We start from the raw sequence: 11,571 nt of genomic DNA on the forward strand, positions 1-11,571 counted from the left end.
GGTTGGTTTTTCTGCTACAGTTCGGTATTTATTTCAGTTTGTGTTTCAGGAGAATAACAGACCTAGCATATGGCCTATATTCTGGACGTCAAACTGAATGTTGTGACATTCATTCCTGACAGCATATGCTAAAGTGTAGGCTAGTTAGTTTTTCTGTTTCAGTATTTTTCTCAGGCTATTTTTCAGGAATCTAACAGCTGAGCTAAAATCCAGGAAACTAACAACTGAGCTACAATTAAGAGGCCTAACATATAGCCTATTTGGTAGCACCCTAATATGTGGAAATTAGGTTAACTTGCTTAACCTTAATTTTAGGAAATACAAGTACAAGGCCCAAGTGCTGCAATATAAAAGGATGGCAATCATACTTTCAGCATTCAGGGATTTCGAAGTGTGAAGCATTGAATACATCATTGTATTTCATAGCTGTAGTTTTAAGTGTGTCTTGTATTAGGTTTAACTTGTGAACCAAGCAATTATCACCTAGATGATTGCATTGGACTAGGTTGTTCATTGAGTTGTAAGTGTTGTGTCACTCTAAGCTTTTAAGTGTGAGTGTTGTGTTTCTTGATTAAAGTTATTAAGGACAATCAAGAGTTGTTTGAAGTGTAACTTCGCCATTAACTTTAAACTAATTAAAGGTTGTAATCACTGTGGTGATTGAGGGGGAGTGAGTAGGAACTCTGGTCTTAGTTTAAGATTGAAATTGCATTGGGTAGGTATTATGTGATAGGATTAAACAGTTGGTTTAAGGCCTGAATTAATACTGCTAATAGTGGATTTCCTCCCTGGCTTGATAGCCCCTAGACGTAGGTGTGTTTGTCACCGAACTGGGTAAACAATTCTTTGTGTTATTTACTGCACTTTACATTTAAGTTATGCATCATTCTTGTCTGCGCAGAATTGGATGTCATAACATCCAGTGTGACATCGAAAGTCTGTTAACTAGAATTTCAAACAGGTTTAAACAAAAAGACAATGAATCTATTTTTGAAGCATGGGAGAGATACAAGGACATGATGAGGCTTTCTCCACATCACGGTCTGCAAGAGTGATTGATCATCCATACCTTTTACAATGGTCTCTTGTACAACATAAGATTGACAATAGATGTTGTCGCGGATGGCGCACTGATGGATAAACCCTACAATGAGGCTTATCAACTTATCGAAAGTATGGCCCAGAATCACTATCAATGGGAAAGTGAAAGAACCTCCATAGAGAAACCTCCAACGAAAGACAGTCTTGACCATGTCAATGCTAAAGTAAATGCTCTCACTCTAAATATAGAAAACCTGACCATAACACTCGCAACCACTGTGGTTGTCGTAGCTCCGAGCTGCGAGTTATGGGGAGTTCCTGGGCATGCTCCCCTTGAATGTCAACTTTTGGTAGGAATCTCCACAAACCAAATGAATTATGATCAAGGAAACCATTACTCAAACATCTATAACCCAGGTTGGAAGAACCATCCGAACTTTTCGCACAAAACCAAAAAGTCATTGTATGTACCTAGCCAAGCACCTGTTGTACCACCAGGATATCATAAGGCTGCCACAACTAGGATGTCCGTACAACTAGTTGATTGTTCTGTTAAATTTCCCGTAGGTATGCTAGAGAACGTTCCAGTGCGCATAGATCAATTCTATATTCCTACTTATTTCATAATCATGGACATAAAGCAGGATTCCAATATCCCCATCATATTAGGAAGACCATTCTTAGCTACTACCGGAGCCATTATAGATGTAAAGAAAGGAAAGCTAACCTTTGAAGTTGGTGAAGAAAAAGTCGAACTTATTTTGAAGCAATTCTTAAAGGCACCAGCTATAGACGATACATGTTGTGTGAGAGAAATGGAGAATGAAAAAAATTCATACTCCGAGATATTGAAAATTCCATTGCCTCCTATTTTTGAAGATGACAATTGGCGTAAGGAATACCAAGATGACAGTTTAAGTGAATGTCTAGCACTGACATCCAATCATATGCATTGCCTGAAGAAACCAACATTAGAACTTAAAACACTACCCAAAAGTTTAAGGTACGAATTCCTAGACATGGAACTCGAGCGACTTATAATTGTTAACGCAAACTTAGGACAAATAGAAACCGAGAAACTCCTACATGTTTTAAGAAAATATCCAACTACTTTAGGCTATAATATCTCAGATCTAAAAGGAATAATTCCTTCCATATGCATGCATCGCATTATGCTAGAGGAAGACAGTAAGACCTCTAGAGAACATCAAAGAAGGATAAATCTCGTTCTGAGTGATGAAGTCAAGAGAGAAATGCAAAAGCTATTAGAGGCAGGAATTATATACCCGATATCCGATAGTCAATGGGTTAGCCTGGTACATGTCGTACCAAAGAAGGGAGGTGTTACAGTTGTTAAGAATGAAAAAGGTGAATCTATAGCACAAAGAGTTGTGACTAGAAGCAGAATGTGCATTGATTATAGGAAATTGAACAAAGCCACTCAAAAGGATCACTTTCCTATACCTTTTATTAATCAAATGCTTGAACGATTGGCTAAGCATTCTCACTTCTGCTATTTAGATGGTTATTCAGGATTCTTTCAAATCCCTATTCATCCTAACGACCAAGAAAAAACAACCTTCACTTGTCCTTATGGTACATTTGCTTATCGACGAATGTCGTTTGGACTATGTAACGTTCCCGCAACTTTCTAATGATGCATGATGTCAATTTTCGCTGATTTTATAGACGATATCATGGAAGTATTTATGGCCGATTTCTCTGTTTGTGGACAGATTTTTGAAGGATGTTTATCGAAGCTAGAAATAGTACTTGAAAGATGCGTAAAAGTGAATCTCGTGTTAAATTGGGAAAAATGACATTTCATGGTCCGACAAGGAATCTTACTTGTATACATAGTGTCTGATAAGGGGATTGAAATTGACAAAGCTAAAATAGAAGTTATAGAAAACCTTCATCCTCCGAAAACTGTAAGAAAATACGAAGTTTCTTAGGACACGCCGGTTTCTACCGACGATTCATTAAAGATTTCTCTAAAATAACCAAACCACTAACTGGCCTATTAATGGAAGACGTCGAATTCATCTTTGACTACAAATGCTTAAAATCATTTGAACATTTAAAAACAGCTCTCATCACCGCACCTATCATTCAACCACCTGAATGGAGATTACCGTCTGAAATCATGTGTGACGCTAGTGTTTATGCCGTAGGCGTGGTCTTAGGACAAAGAAAGGATAAAAAGCTTCATGCAATCTATTACGCAAGTAGAACCTTAGATCTTTCACAGATGAACTACGCCACTACGGAAAAGGAACTTTTAGATGTCGTGTTCGCTTTGGATAAATTTCGTTCTTACCTAGTAGGAGCAAAAATAATTATCTATACTGATCATGTTGCAATTAAGTACCTATTAAGTAAAAAGGACGCCAAACCAAGACTTCTAAGGTGGATTTTACTCCTATAAGAGTTTGATTTAGAAATCAAAGATAAGAAAGGCACTGAAAATGTCATAGTTGATCACTTGTCAAGAATGGAAGGCATTGAACCTGAACGAGTGCCTATAAATGATGATTTCCCTTATGGACGACTCATATCCCTGTTGGAAAGTAATATAGTTGAATGCTCATTAACTTATAATGATACCGAAGCAAATGAAGTTGTGGAAGCAATTTATACTACAACCACACTGTCATGGTATGCTGACTTTGTCAACTACTTATCAGTTGGAGTTCTTCCACCAGATTTAACTTACCAACAAAAGAAGAAATTCTTCCATGATCTTAAACAGTATTATTGGGATGTGCCTATGATTTTCAAGAGAGGCGCCGATGGTATTTTTTATCGAGGTGTCCCCGAAGATGAAGTAGAAAATATAATTTCTCACTGTCATTATGCTCCCCCTAGAGGACATGCAAGCACTTCAAAGACTTGCGCCAAGATCTTACAAGCTGACCTCTTTTGGCCCACTATGTGGAAAGATATCTACATCACGGTCATAAATTGTGAGCAGTGCCAACGCACTAGAAACATCTCTAGACACGACGAAATGCCACTTAAAGGCATTTTAGAAGTAGAAGTCTTTGACGTGTGGGGAATTAATTTCATGGGACCATTCCCATCTCCTTTTGGTAACAATTACATACTCATTATTGTTGATTACGTATCGAAATGAATCAAGGTTATAGCCTCTCCAACAAATGACGTGCGAGTAGTCATTAGGTTGTTCAAGCATAAATTTTTTCCTAGATTCAATGTGCCGAGACTTGTCATCAGTGATGGTGGCTCCCATTTCATTTCAAAGATCTTTGAAAAACTGTTACTGAAATATGGAGTCTGACACCGTGTAGCAACACCCTATCACCCACAAACAAGTGGGCAAGTAAAGGTCTCAAATAGAGAAATTAAGCAAATCTTAGAAAAAACAGTTGCCACCTCTAGGAAAGATTGGTCTTCAAAGTTACACGAAGCTCTATGGGCATATATGACAGCTTATAAGACCCCGATATGAACCACACCATTTAAGCTAGTTTATGGAAAATTGTGTCATCTGCCGGTAGAATTAGAGCATAAAGCTTATTGGGCCGTTAAGACCCTTAATCTAAATTATACTGCCGCAGGCGAGAAGAGAATTTTAGATATCCATGAACTGGAAGAACTTAGATTATACGCATACGAGAATGCTCGGATCTATAAAGAAAGAACTAAAAAGTGGCATGACAAGCGTATATCGAGGAAAGAGTTTAATGAGGGTGACGTAGTAATTCTGTTTAATTCTCGACTTAAACTTTTTCCAGGCAAACTTCATTCTAGGTTGTCCGGTCCCTTTGAAATTACCAAAGTTTTTCCAAATGGAGCAATAGAAATAAAGGGCAAATCTAGTGAACCATTTATCGTAAACGGGCAGCGCTTGAAACATTATCATAACATTGACAACAGAGACTATTCCACTAATCTAAAGCTTGCTGAGCTGCCCGCTCACTCCTAAAATTAATCTTTTGTTAAATTTTGTCGAGCTTACGACAATAAACAGAGCATTTGGTGGGAGATAACCCGCATCTTATTTTGAATTATTAATTCTATGTTCTCTATTATTATTCCTTACTATTTCTTATTTTTCATCTTTTTTCTCCCTTTCATAAAGTTACTCGGTACTTTTCTTTATAATTAACCATTACTGATTTAACACTATTGTCTACTTACTCCCAGGCTAACTTAAATTTAGCTAGCTACTAACTTTCACGATACAACAAGTAGACTATATGGATATCATTTTCAGAGGCAGAGGTCAGAGGAGACGCTTTGAAGCTTTAGCTCAAAGAGAGATGGCACTAACTATCTATCCTAATGGACTTACCATGACTAAGCTAGGTATCCGAGATAGTGTTATGTTTCTGCTTAACCAAATTGGTTGGGATAATTTTTCTGTTAGAAGAAGATTTAGTTCTTACCATAGGCTAACCCTTGAATTCCTGAGCTCCCTTGCTTACTTGCCTAACCATAGTTTTGGATTCAATAGAGGCCTTATCACTTTTAGGATGTTTGGTGTAGATTATCGCTATAACCATAGAGAAATGGATGAAATGCTAGGATTCCCAAATGGCCCTGATGTCTTTACCGTCACCCAAGAAGAACTACTCATGAACCTTGAACTAAACTGTTTTTGGGGAAGCATTATTGGGAATAACCATCCTGAACCAAATGTCATGCATTCTGAGAATGTTCATAATCCTGTGATCCGTTATTTTCATAAGATCCTAGCTCACACCCTATTCAGAAAAGAAGAAAACATAACCTCCGTGTCCAAAGATGAGCTCTTCATAATGTATTGTGCTTCACAAGCCCGTCCCGTTAATGCTGCTACATTTATGATAGCCAACTTTGATCGTATGGCACAAGCAACCCATGGACCAATCCTAATAGGAAGCTTAGTTACCATGATTGCCAATGCTATTGGACTGAGACAACCACTCATTAGACTTAACCCTCTAGGTTGAATCCGACCCATGCACATTCAGTTCTATTTTAACACTAGCATTATTCGAAACCTGGGCTCGGATGAGTTTGAATTCCTTATCAACAATCAAGATGTGCACCTGGTTATCTTGTCAAACTATAGGACTAGTATACATGACAGAAACAATTGGCTCTTTGATTTGAAATGACACACACACACACACGACACATGTTTCTTATGAAAATGTTGTAGGTACATCGTCCAGGCGTAGGCCTAGAAGAAGAAATAAGGATATACCTACCACTCTTGATGACATTTATGCTAAAATGATGTGACGTAGCGAATTAGAAGCTCGTCCCGACCAACAGATTCAACACATGGAAGCTCAACAAACTGAGATGATGCTGATCCTTCGACAGATACAGCACGATCAGCATGATTATGCTTTCAGGAATGAACATAACATGTCGGGTTTGATCGATGAGATGGTAGATTTGACAGTACGTGTGGAGGACCTCCAAGACCATGTCTCATATGTGGGTATGCCACCTCACCAGCCTGGAAATGGTGGACGTGGACGAACACGTGGCAGAGGCCACAAGTAGTAGACATTATAGGTTCTACCTTCCTTTCTTACCTTATGTCATCACATTGGGGACAACGCTCGATTTAAGTATGGGGGAGGAAGATTTATCGCTTTTATTTATCGCTTTCTAGGTAGATTTAACTATTTTCATTTCCTTTGTTAAATTGTTAAGTGTTAGTTGAGTCAAATATCATGCACTGTCAAGTCTTTATGTATGGTTTCCGTTATATCATGCACTGTCAAGTCTTTATGTGTGGTTTCTGTTATTTATTGATTCTCCCATTTTCTTGAGCCATACCAAACTTTTGAGAAAATCTTGACTTAGAAACACAGTGCATCTTTTGAAAATTCTAAGTTATAGATAAAACTTAGGTTGGATTGTAGAGACTTGGAAAACCTTTACAAGATCGGTATCCTTTTAACACCTTAAATCTCCCAAGTATAAGATCGATTTGAGTACTTGTCATGCCATAGCCTTAAATTCTATCCATATTCCTTAAGTAGTTTATCTAGAAGTCAGCACCATCCTAAACACACACTACGCAAGAAGTCGGTTCAAATAAGTGTATGATCTTGGGCTTAAAAGAGAAAAAGAATGACCAAATTAATAAAAAGTATTGTTCCTTCTAAGTTAGGTGACCCTCACCCGGTCATTTAACCCAACAGTGCAACCATCTTTAGTTGTTATTCGAGCCAAACTATGAGAAAAAGAAAAAAATAATAAAATAATAATAAGATCGTAGTCACTAACAAATTATCTTGCTATGAATGTGAAAGGATAACGGGTTTAATGTGATTGCACTAGAATAAAAAAGGATAAAAATAAGAATGAGTAAGTTAGGTTTAGGCATGATGACATGATTCAGATTGGTTCGTATAGGAGGGAGACTTATGATTGCACGATTGCGAGTTTGTGTTCCAACGATACCCTTAGTGTGGAAGTTAGCACCTATTGATGCAATTTTTAACCGAAGTAGAGTTTGTAGCCTAGAATGAATTTTTGAATGCAACTGTGTTTTTCACGAGTCTTGATACTATATGCTGTCAAATTTTCCAAAGTTCTTTTATTCATAAGTGCAACATTTCCTTGAGGACAAGCAAAGGTTTAAGTATGGGGGAGTTTGATAACGCAAAAATGTATCGTATATTTGACTTGACTTGACTTTCATTGCTTTTTACTTATTTTCAATACCATTATGCCGTATTTTGTGTTCATTTCAGGTATTTATCAAATAAGAAGTGTTTGTGCGAGCAAATCGGAAAAAGATAAAAAAGGAAAGGAAAAGGAAAGAAAACAAAGAAAATACAAAGGGGTGGTGCCCACTGTAACACGGTGGGAGAACTGACTTTAGTTAAATGTTGCGGATAGCAAGAGTCGCCACCGACTTTTATTTTATCCAAAAGGAAAGGACATAAAAGAACAGGAAAGACCTTAAAAAGATTTTGAGTTCGGGGGGTAGGTTATACAAAGGGAAGGTATTAGCACCCTTTATATCCATGGTTATCCATGGGCTCTTAGTTACTTAGCTCACTTTGTTTGTTTGCAAGAGTGTAGTGTGCGATTAGAAAAATTTCTTTAAGTACTTTGTAATGACCCTCGTATGGGTGTATACAAAGCCTAGTTTAGAAATTGTGAGGTGTAAAAGTAATTTTGAAAAGTGTGAGCAAGTAACTATGAGATACCTACCCTAGATTAAGTCTTTCGTGTTCTCGTATATTCTTTCAATGGTAAGACTGTCCCTATTATTAAGGAATAGGTAGTCATTACCTTGGATGTGTTTAAGGGACGGGCGTAGGGTCATCGTATGGTCAATGAAGGCAACATAAGGGGTGTCTTTAGCAACTCGTAGGGACTATCATCATATTTACCGAAGGGACAAGATCATTATATCGTAGGCAACCTCATAGGGACTTGATCTTTTAAGTTTATAGGGACTTGATGATTTTTCTGTTTGAAGGGACTTTGCTTAAGACACCCCTATTTTCGAGGGACTTGACCATTTAAAGAAGGCAACCAAGAGGAATACCCTAGGAAGTACAGATGGCGATCAAAGATCGACTTACGTGTGTGAGTGTTATTTTTCAGATATTTGTCTTGAATTTAATTTTCTAAGTTCAATTATTTACAGTTAGTTTTTTTTGCACTCCCTAAATTACTAACCACGCAATAAATATTTACAAAAATAAAAGCAAGAAAAATAAATTCCTAAACTATTACATGGCTATGGGATAGATACATAATAATCAGGTGAGAAAGAATAAATTTACAACCTATACATTTGTTCCTAATATTATAAATAAAATAAAATTAAAATAAGGAAAATAATGAAGCAAAAATAGAATAGACAAAAGCAAATAATAATAAAATAATAAATGAACAATGGTAATAAAGCAATAATAAAATAACAATAATAATAAAGTGATAATAAAAATGTTAGAATTTTAAAAGAAATTATTTTAGGTTAAACAAGTTAGATTTTTTTAGAAGTTATTAGAAAAATATGAGTTTAAAATAAATTATTAATAATAAAAGAATTTAAAATATATTAATGTACAAATTATAAAATAAAAGAGTTATATGAAAAATATTAAGTTTGTTATTTACAAAATAAATAAAGGTTATAGAAAATATCAAATTATTAGATTAATAGGTTTATTATTATTATTCAATTAGAAAAATGGTCAATTAGATTTTATTTACAAAATATATAAGGATTTATTATTATAAGTAAGTAATAAAAAAAAGTTATTAAAATAGTTAGTATTTATTATTTATTTACAAAATAAATAAATAAAGGTTATAGAAAAATATTAAATAATTAATTTAGTAGGTTTTCACGCCCTACATTACTAAACCACGCAGTTAATATAGGATCAATGGCAGGAATTTAAATGGCAGAAAAATAAATGGCAGAAAAATAAAATGGCAGAAAGTAAAATCCAAATTATTACAACGCTTTGGTGCAGTTACATAATAAAGATGGCGAAAAGTAAAACTGAAAATATTACAAGTTAAAACTTAAAATATTACAAGGGCGAAGCAGTTACAGTGTATGAATAACATAAATATGAGCGAAAATAGGAAATAATAATAAGTTTTGTTAAGGTTTAAGAAAAGGTTTATGGTTTAGAGGAAACAACAAGGTTAAAGTTTTAGGTTTGAAATTTAGAGTTTGTGGCGAAATTGTCAGGGTTTAGGAAAAATCAGGGTAGTTAGTTATGAAAAAAATGTGCAAATCTAAATATATGTATATAAAAAAAAAATATGAATTAAAAAAAAAACAACGGCGTTGCTAGCGCAAAATTGCGATCATCGCTACTGGATCGGATAACACAAATGTCACGCCTCATACACGTATATGTGAAAACGGCGTATTGACACGATCCGATCCGAAAACATAATCAAATTATAACATAAAATAGAAATATATATATATTTAACCAAACCGCATGTATCTGGAATACATAACACAGTCACACATATGAACATGTATTTGAAACACAGTAACAAATATATCAACAAAATAGATAAAGTATATATCATATATAAACTATTACCAAACTATGTGTACGATAGTATAGATCAGCCACTCTCAGTTTCTCTTTTTTGTTCTGTCTTTCTGGCCTCTCTCTATCAGTCATGCTAGTAAATATATATAGGAACAAATTAGGTTAATGATAATGGGCCTAAGTTTATTTTGAAACCCAATATTAAATTAAAAACTGAATAAAGTTAAATAATTAAAATAGTTAAAATTAAAATAAAAACTAAGTAACCTATTTATTTATTCTAGACCCAATATAAAAATAAATAGACTAAAAAAAAAATAAAAGTCGGGCACTAAAATGCTCGAAAAAATAAAATGAACACGTCAAAATAATCAGCGCGAAATAAATGACTCGGAAAAATACAGCGTTTGGTCGGATTTTGAAATAAAAATTATGACCGTTTAAACTGCTCAGACTGATCAACATATGACCAAAAATAGTCGTAAAAATATTTTTAGCATGTCAAATTAAACCACGTGAACCGCAGATTAATGTTACCGACATTTGCAAACTTAAACTTGACATTTTTTCGTTGACTAATTTTAGGCACAGTTAAAAAGTTAATTTGACCAGTCTGTTTGTAAATTCTGAGAAATTATTCCGGCTAATATTAAGACAGAAAAAAAAATGTTATGCTATGAAGATGATGCAAATGAATGTGAAACAAAAAATTGGTTAGAGTTAAAAATAGAGGGCAAATTTTGGGGTGCAACAGCTGCCCCTGTTCAATTTTCTGAAACCTGAGGAGTTAGATTGGCCTGTGTGCCATTCGTGACTTGGAAGGTGGAAGGGGATTAAACACAAAAGCCCAAAAATTTGCACTCGCCGGTGCGTAAAGTAACACTGATGACTGGTTGTATATGCTTAAGTGGGCTTGAAGATGCCACTTGGAAGAACTGGAGATGGGCTTATAGATGCCATCCATAATATCAGGAGGTGATAATATCTTGATGTTGATACTGGATATCAGTACTAGGTCTTCGTATAGGCCGTCTCTGAATCGTATCTAAGAACATACTTTTAATTTAAGTGTCAGAACCAAATCTTCGTGGCGATTTCTTTCTGAATTAAGTATCAGCACTAGACCTTCGTATAGATCGTCTCTGAACTGTTTTGAATTGTTGAATAGACCAGTAGAAATAAATCTTCGTGATGATTATCTCTTCTGGAAATATCCTGGATTAGGGAATAGATCTTCGTATAGACCGTTTGCCTAATATCCAAGAACAAAAGAGTGTCAGGATGAAATCTCCTGAAAATATCCTGGACTAGGGAATAGATCTTCGTATAGACCGTTTGCCTACTATCCAAGGACACCTTGAGTAATGATTAAGTATCAGCACTAGATCTTCGTATAGATCGTTTCTGACCTGTTGTGAATTGTTGATAGTATTTTATCTGTATATAACCATCCTGCAAGGAAAAGGTTAGTTTATGCAATATGTATGCATGCATGGCATGGTGCATCTAAGTAAAT

At 35.3% G+C, this 11,571-nt stretch overlaps 1 non-coding gene across 1 annotated transcript; it reads right to left on the bottom strand.

Annotated features, from left to right (window-relative positions):
• Window positions 1-935: 935 nt before the first annotated feature.
• Window positions 936-1,045, bottom strand: LOC127099161 (small nucleolar RNA R71). Its single transcript, XR_007793702.1, has one exon. It is a non-coding gene; the product is annotated as a small nucleolar RNA R71 (small nucleolar RNA).
• Window positions 1,046-11,571: the final 10,526 nt, after the last annotated feature.

Source organism: Lathyrus oleraceus, chromosome 6 (assembly GCF_024323335.1).
Source record: "Lathyrus oleraceus cultivar Zhongwan6 chromosome 6, CAAS_Psat_ZW6_1.0, whole genome shotgun sequence".
Lineage (NCBI taxonomy): Eukaryota > Viridiplantae > Streptophyta > Magnoliopsida > Fabales > Fabaceae > Lathyrus > Lathyrus oleraceus.